Source organism: Alligator mississippiensis, chromosome 1, assembly GCF_030867095.1.
Source record: "Alligator mississippiensis isolate rAllMis1 chromosome 1, rAllMis1, whole genome shotgun sequence".
NCBI lineage: Eukaryota > Metazoa > Chordata > Crocodylia > Alligatoridae > Alligator > Alligator mississippiensis.
Window position 1 is genome coordinate 315,221,325 of NC_081824.1, and position 9,254 is coordinate 315,230,578.

The window sequence follows — 9,254 nt, forward strand, 5'->3', positions numbered from 1 at the left end:
GTAGAAATATTTAAGTGTTTTCTCTTTTATTTTAGGATTTATTAGATAGGAAAAAAACAGTTAACTCACTCGGTAAAGTACTGTGAAGACTGACAAAAACCAGGCTTGTTCCACTAATGCCTATCCATAATGCTAGATATGTATTTGCCTAGTTTTGCCTTGCCTAGATATGCATATTGCTTTGAGCATGTCACTCCTACCTATGTATTCTACTAATGGGTCCTCCATTACTATTGCATCGAAAATAAATTGCTTAACTTTCATAGTCCTACAGAGACTACCCAATCCTACCTAGCACCACTCAATCAGTAGGAACCTGAATTCCACCTCCACTCATTGCAGGATGGAAGCCTCTATTGCCCATCTGAGTTTCAAACACCCATCTTTGTGCTTTCTTCTATATACCTCTCACAGTTGTGAGAAACTCTATAAGCATCCATATAGGCAACTACTGCCACTTCCTTCAGATTTCTCCTTAAAACCTTCCTTTGCCTTGATGCTACAGAAAACTTGCTGCTGTCCTTCTCACTGTCATGAACACCAATATTGTCTACAGGCACAATTCTATTTAATTGGTAAAACACATAAGTGGCACTCAGTTTTTAGGCACCTAAGTTACACAATTACATTCTTCTCTGCCTCATGCATTTCCTGAATCTCATGTACATACCTAAATCTGTCCATACTCCACATACTTGAAAGTAGTTCAGTGCTCTCCAGGAAATGTCTAAGTCCATTTGTGGTCCATTGAGATTCATCTCTACCATGGATACACAGAAGTGCTGTTTAAACCCCAGAAATGGTGCTTGAACAAAAGCCATAACTGGTAAGTGTTTGAGCTGATATGTCTATTGAACCTTTTGCCCTGCAGCCTAGTGGCCAGAACACCTACATGAGACAGAGAGGATCTAAAGATCTAGGTTCTGAGCTCACCTCTCCTGAGAGGACCTTCCATACCACAGGGCAGGAAACTAATTATTAGGCCACAGGCCAGGCATGACCCAAGTACCTCTTCCTGTTGAGGTTAGGTGACTGGATAGATGAGAGGAAAAGCATCCTGAAGACAGCAGAAAAATAAGCAAAAAGGAACCTAATTGTAACTCAGGGAGGTGAATTCAGAAGGCCTCAGGATCATACCCACAAAAAATCGCCATCACAAATATTGCTGATCCATGAGTTGAATTTCTGGAAGAGAAATACCTGGAAGAAGACACTATCCCCAAATATCAGCCCTTAGATATGGCTTTAAAAAGAACATGAAGAGGAAAGGCTAACATAATATGGATTGTCACAGGTACCCTGGGGACTCTGCCAAAGAGCTGCCCAAAGGCCTTGAACATTTCCATCAGCACCCAGTCTTCAAGCATTTGCCATTTTGACAAATATTCTATGTTGAGACTTCTAAGGTTCCCACTCAGGAAGAAGGATTGCCAACACATAGACAGTGACATCAGTGAATTATAAATTAATATAATAAGGAGACATATACAAGAGCTCCTCATATAATATTCAGCAAGATATGCCTACTGCTAAGACTACATATCTTAAAACAACAAACTTTCATAGTTGAATCTCAGACTGTGTATAACAAAAATTGGTTTGACCCTATTTTTTTATACTTCAGAGCATGAATATATATGGGGATTCATGTTCCCCAGGATGCATGAGTACATGCTTATGCATGCACACACACACAAGCAGAGGAAGACTTGCAAAATGGAATGGAGCTTTCTGTGAGAGTCCATTCTGTTGTAATGGGGGATAAGAAATGGAGAACATACTGACCATGAGCTGGATATTTTTTTTTATACATTTTTATTCCAATAAAATCAAATAGAAAGATCAAGGCAATATATGTACTGATAGTGGGAGCAGCTGAAATTTTGCCATTATTATTATTGTATTTACTTGATTATAAGACAAGGTTTTTTTCCCCAATCAGCATGAGGAAAAAAGCCATTCATCTTATGTTCACATACAAGCAAAACTTATTAAATACCCGGTCTATCATTAAACTGCTGCCAGAAGCAGTATGTGCTGTAATGGAAGCCAGCTATGAAGCTCACTGAATATAACCCACACTGAGCATGCCTGTAAAGCATGGCCCATACTAAGCAAGCATATTAAAGAGTGCCAAACCATACGGCTAAATTAGTGCAGCCTATATAAATAAAATACCATGCCTATTGCACTCACTTCTCAGCACTGACTCCTTTTCAACTCATGGTGAACCTCTACATCAAATACATGTTTAACTTCTTTTTCATTCCCACAACTGAGCAGCATTTTTCTTTCCCATTTCCAATTATTCCCATTTCTTCATCAACCTTAAATGTCTGGCAAACATCACCAAACATCTGTATAGATGAGAGGATCTGTCTCAGCCTGTCTCATATGACTAGGTGTGGCCCTGCCCTCCATGCGGGGGAGCTAGACCAGGCAGACCCAGGCCTCATCTGCACATAAATTTTTGGAGGATCTCAAGACTCAAGACAAGAACACCCGTTTCCAGTCACAAGTGCGTGGTAATTAGCACATGGCTCCTTTGTGGGGAGTATTTGGAGTACACACCCATACTGAGCACTGCACATAGACAGATGTTGGGTTTTTTTAATTCTACTGTGTATAAGTAAGTACAAAAGTCCTGCTCAAAAGTGTGTTTATGGAGTACCTGTGCTGAAACTTTCAGCAGTTTGCAAAAAAAAAGGTAAGTATCAATTCTGAATTTCTTCAGTCTATAGGTGCCCATAATAAATTCCCTATAGGAAAATTATTATAGATATGTTTATTTCAAAGATTGTGTTTTTTGGTCCCTTGTGTTTCAAATTTGCTTCTCTCTTCCATGAGAGAAGAGGGAACAGAAACAGAACCCAAGCAAGGTCTGACAGTAAGTAGGAGAAAAAATTAGGGTGGCAAGAGGGGAAAGGTGCCACCTGACTCCCCTAGTCACTATTTTTCCTGCTGTAGCAGAAGGAGGGGGACAAATTCAAGACAAACCTCTAATAAGTAGATTCTAGACCTGATTTTTTTTTAATTATAAAATTTCCATATATCAAATCTTATTATGGGGGGGGCCTATCTTAAATTCAGGATTGTCTTAGATTTGAGTAAATATGGTATTATATAACATGAACATAGACTAAATCCATAGGGTTTTCAAATAGCAAGTGTCAAGGTATCAAATATCCATCCAGTTGGTTAAGTCAGTTAAGTGAGTATTAAGTAATCATATTGTCAAAAAAAAAATACAAGTAGCTAAAAGAAGAAGACAAAGAAGAAAGGAAAAGAAATAAATGAGAGAAAAGGAAGGGATCAAACAGGAATGGGTAGAAGGAAAAAGTGTGCAATTGTAATGGCCAGGGAAAGTGAAGAGAAAGAGAGAAGGCAAATGTATGTTTTGGCAGGATCCATCAGTCCTGTCCTGTTTTGGTCACGTTGAACTCAGCCACTTTGGTCACTGCTATAACCCCATCCAAGGACAACCATTCAAACACTTCTCTGTTGCTTGATTTATTGGACATGTTGAACAAACCTGGAGCTTATTTAACATTTTCATTCACCTTTTTCAAACTAATTGACATATTTATGAAAAAAAAAAAGTTGTTTCCTTTGAAATAATTTTGTGTTGATTTTAAAAATGTAAATACATATTTTTTTTGTTTCAATTTATATAAGAAGTGTTTTATCTTGGTTTCCTCTCCCAAACTAAAGTTAAAATTTGTCTTTAAATTCATGCATCAAAAATATCAGAACACAGACTGAAACATTTCAAATGAAATTATCTGTGTTTTTTTAGTTAATAATATTTTCGGTGGAAAATGCCTAATACTTTTTTAAAGAGCTCTAGGGAAAGCATACCTCTAGTGTTACATCATGTGCTCTGTTTTGTTCCAGCATTAATGAAAGTGAATCATCTCCTTCTGACTGTTACCTCCTTCTCTACCTCCTTCCCAGGCTCTCCTTCCTTCACTTCATCAAATACAACCCTTAGGCTTCTGTTTTGATTTAACCCACTCCTATCAAACATCTCCAGTATCTCATCATCTCTATTCAACCTCACCTTCATTTTGCCAACAGGGCTGGTTTTGACTACACTCTTGTCCACTTCTCCCGCAAGTACCCGCATGTTCTTTCCAATGCTGCCTGTTTTGCCAGTAAAGAACTTCTCATTTATGTCTGCAAAACTGTCACTTTATACTTCCTCAAATCCTCCTTAAGAGCCATCTCTGCCAACATACATACAAAACACAGCTATCTGACAGCAGTTCAGCCAGCAGCAAGATAAAACTGCTGTTTGTAATGCAAAACATTCCTTTTGCTGTTATGTTGCCTACCCCAAGTGTTTCATCCCTTGCTGCAGTTCAGCATACACCTGGATAGTGCACTCTCTAGGCTTAGTGCTATGGGCTTCTTGAGCTATCCTACTCTGTTAAACAATAGAGTGAATCAAATGTCCATTTCTACATCACCAAAATGCCTACCAGTCATTTTACACATTATTAGTCCATCTCTACCTGTGGTACCTGTATATACTGTATTGTCCATGGATAAACAGATGTATTGGTCTTGAAACCAGAAACAGAAAGAGGAAAAAAAATAAGAATTCTCTGTGTGGGTGATAGCCAGGGATCCTGGTTTTCTCTGATTTAAAAAAATCCCCAATTTTTGGATTTAAAAAAGTAACCCGAAATCTACATTTTTCTGTGATTAAAATGAATACCACTATCCATCTAACTATCTAGATAGATAGAGTGTGTGTGTGTGTGTGTGTGTGTGTGTGTGTGTGTGTTGGGCGGTGTTCATTTTGATCATGGACAAGCGTGAATTTTGGGTTCCTTTTTTTTGTCCAAATATTGGGGATTTTTTTTTATCAGAGAAAACCACAATCCCTGGTGATATCCCTTCACAGAACAAGTGTTGTTGGCTTTCTTTTGTTTTTTCAATTAAAAAGACTGGCAAGCCTGCGAGTACCTGAGCAGAAAAGCAGGTCTTTGAGGGGAAAAAAATCTTTTTCAGCATTTGTTTTTAGACTGTTTTTATGCTAGAGACATAATATGAAACTGGTCAGTATTTATTTCCAGCAAACATTTTCGGTTATACTCCCCAGCAAGTCCACATGCAAACCGCAGGCTGAATCAAAATATCCAGGAAATAAGTGACAGTGGTCCTTCCAGTTCACTTGGAAATGCCCATTCCAGCTGTTCAAGTTGTGCTTCAAATAAGTATAAGAGGAAAAGAGGTTCTGATTGTAATTTTAGAACTGTTATTCTGAATATAGCTAAAGATTTTTTTCTTTAAACCTATAAAAAATGGAAAGCTGACAACATTTTTCTTTCATGATGCTTCATTGACAGACTCTCTTGTTTAAAGCAATTCAGAATTCCAGCTACTGAAGCTTATCACTTGTTCCTTGCCTCCTCCAATACCGAGTAGATATTTATAACTGTTGCAGTCAGTCTTGAAATAAGTATACAGTACAAGGGTACTGTATGTTACCAGTCAAGCAGAGGAAGACAAAGACAAATAAAAAGCAATAAAAAGACATGATATACTGAAGATAGCAATGGTATGAAAGAGCTGATGGCTTTATGATACTAAGAACTGAGCTTTGAAGAACACCAGGCATTAGCAATGATTTCATTCAAATACATCTTCAGTCCATTAAAATATTAACATGTTCTTTCTTTCTTTCTTCCATTCTTACCTAGTCTAGAATTTTTTTCAAATGTTTTTTCTTTATATCTGTTCTATGAGACTGAATAGCATTCAGCTGCTTACATCCCAAGAAATCACGTATCACTAGATTTTTGTTTAGTTTGAGACATAATTTGAGACAATTGAATTTGAATAGCAATTTTGTGTTCACATCTTTTATTTATTAAGGTTCTTCAAAATACAGGGAAAGGGGGAAAGAAAAGAAAACCCAGGCTCTACATAATACACAAAATGTCAGGATGAGGGAAAAAAAGCAAGGACAAAGGAAAAAAGAAACATTTTAAAGAACAGAAAGAGTACAAGATCTTGAGCCAGTGTCTCGATCTCACAGAGGTGTACTTTGTGCAAGAGGATAAAAAGGTTACAGCAGGGAACCATGGACCCCTGGATTCTCTACCCTGTGCAGCTCAAGACCCAGCCTTTGAGTTGTTCTCCAAGTCCTATGCCAATTAGTAGACTATGCCATGGTGTCAAATGGTCCTGAAACACTGAACTTCAGTACCACTATTTTACTCAGCATGCCAGCAATAGGGGACAGTAGCATAGACACCAAATACAGCAGCCCTATGCTGACTTCAGATATTCTACATCTTTCCAAAGTAATTCTCAGGTATCCAGTTGTATCCAATATCTATCATCTTTGCACCAGAACAATAGCACTAAGGGAGCAGATACTGGAACAGAATTTGAGGGGTTTCTCTTTTAAAACACTGGGCTAGTCCATGCCTGTGAGTAGGTCTACCACCGGCCAAACAACATAAGATCACACCATAACACCATACCATCAAACTCCATGAAATTAGATGGACTTATACCTGACCTTATCTTGCCCAGTGTTTTCAACTGTTTAATGGGTAGCTCTACTGAATAAATGAATGTGTGCTTAAAAAGGTCCTTCAAAGTATTTTCAAAGGATATCAGGCACACTGATGCCAGAATCCATGGGCAAAACTCTGTCATTCTATGACTGTTTTCTGTTCTTAGCCATCAGAAAGTCTTGGCTAAGATTTCAGTTCACATAAGCAATGCATTATTTATTTGTTGTTGTTGTACCTTTGATTCTTCCTCTCACTTACCTTTGAAAAAACTGCTAAATCAAAAATTAAAACACTGGGCTTAGCTACTATCTACCTAGCATTCAAGGAAAAATAATGCAGTTCTGTCTGAGACCCTGATATTATATTTAGTGTTTGAAAATGAGTTTTAGAAACATGTTGCATTACTAATAGATATGATCCCTGGGATAAATGTATCTATCAGTAATTGACTAAAATGATTAATTTTTCTGTGTTCTGAATCTGTAAACCCATGATTTTCAAAAGCAGGCATCTAAAATATGGTTCTTGTCCCTATATTTAGATTGCTCAATACATACTCTAATTTACAAAAGTGTTGAGCAACCCACTGAAATCAATAGGGCTCTTCACAGACTTGGGCACCCACCCATTCAGATGTGATTGCAAGATCAGGACCGATGACTCAAGAACAGAGCCTTCAATAAGAATCTCACTCGGTGACTATTTTACTCATGAATCAGCTTACGCACTCAGTTGGTTTAACATGCCTTTCAAGTAATAGTGTTTTGTGTGGGTTATTTGTCCTAAAATTCAATATTCTTTGAGGAAAAGCATTCTGAGGAAAAAAGCTGTAAAAAATACTAAGAAACTTACCCAAAGAGAACAGTATCCCACTTGCAATTTACAACCTGGCTAGTCCATAGAGAGTTAATAATGGTATTGTTAACAAACATAAGTATTAAATGTTGAAGAAATTGTTCATGTATTTGTGGTTCATGTAACATTGTGTCAAATGAGTCTTCCTTCATTGCTTGTCTACTGTGATGCTTATTTACAGACTTCCCCTGATTCTTCTTTCTCTGAAAAATAATTTGATGGTTTGTTTTCCTAGCAAATATTAAACAATAAAATGCTTTTTGTCTCTGCAGTATCAGACACCTATGTGACTAATATGAAAGGTAGACAATTAAAAATGTGTACATAAGACAACATAAATCCTGTTGTGGTTAGCTATGCCATGCAGTGCATTTTTGAGCAATAGTTCATGCCTTGGTGGGAGTGATGAGGTATGGGACCAAAGGAGCTAATCAGCCAAGAAGTGAAACAGTCATTCTGAAAGGCAGATCCAAGAATTTCTTGTTGCTATTCTGAAATGGAATTTTACCTAAAAAACAGGAAAATAGACCAGTGCATTAGGATCACGGGTAGTACTTCACTGACAGCCTATTATAAAACTCCAACTGTGTCCAGAGTTATAAAACCATTTCATAGTTATATTTATCAGAATGAATAATGTGCAAAAATATGCACTTCTCTTCTTTTTTTTAAACATTCCTTTATTGAAAAAAATTCAAGAAGTATTATGCAGATTCCTACTACTTCTAGCAAGAGTAGTTACATATATATCCATCTTATCAATAAAGCCCAAATACACAGCCTGAAGCCTGGCTTGAATAGCTGGAGTAAGTGTTAGGGAGAGCTGGCATGCAGGGGTCAAGAAAATATCATCACCCTCAGATCTTGGGACATCTATGATGCTGCTCTATATCAGCTACTGCAACCCAATGGGTAACACAATCTAAGCAGGATACTTACATACCATCTCTTCCTACACAGCTTTAAGGATACGTACAACAGTGGACCTCATTCTGTGTCCATGCCCTAGCTACTCCCTGGCCCCTACTAACTCCTGCCATGGAGGTCATTTGTATGAAGTAGAGCTGCATACTGCATAGTATCTTCCTATTTAGTGCCCCCAATGGATATGTCTTGGGTCCACTGCACTGGAGTCTTTCATAGCCATGGATTTGACCTTAAGTTTAAGGAAGAAAGGGTGCCTTCAGATCTCTAGGAATGAAAATAGCCTTTGGCTATATTTATAAGCAGTGGTTATAAACTTGTAGCAGAATTTTAAAAAGGGCTATGAGTTGACTCACTGGAAAGATTTAATCTAAAAGGAATTGCCTCCTTAAGACAGTCATGTTACATTACACAGGGGCTGATCTTACATATCTCATGGCAAGTTAAAACTGTGACATGGAAACAGATCTCTGTCATTTTCTCAAAGAGACTACTGAACTCTGCATGGTACAGGGATTCAAAGGAATTTAAAAAAAATACCTGGAGTGGAAGAAGTGAGCTGATCAAACTTCACAATGGAGAACCCTTGGCAACATGGAAGAAGACCAGAGGAAATCCAAATAGATTTGCACTCTGTTAGTGCAGGCAATGGATGCCAGTAAAGAAGCAGACATTCAGAAGGTCTGACAGCCTTAGGTCTGACAGGAGGTGGTTCTAAAGCACATTATAAGTGTAATAGTTTTTGGCTAACTGAGATAAAGGAGGCTAACTGTGAAGCTATAGTACAAAATAGGTTACTCCCTGTAAAAAATGAAATGTACAAAAGATATCAGACGGTATAAGTGGAAGGTAAAATGATAGAAGAGTTTGTGACTCATCTGAGACTGAGCAGCCAATCATGCAGTCTTTGGGGACAGTTAACTGGGTCATTGAGAAGAGACT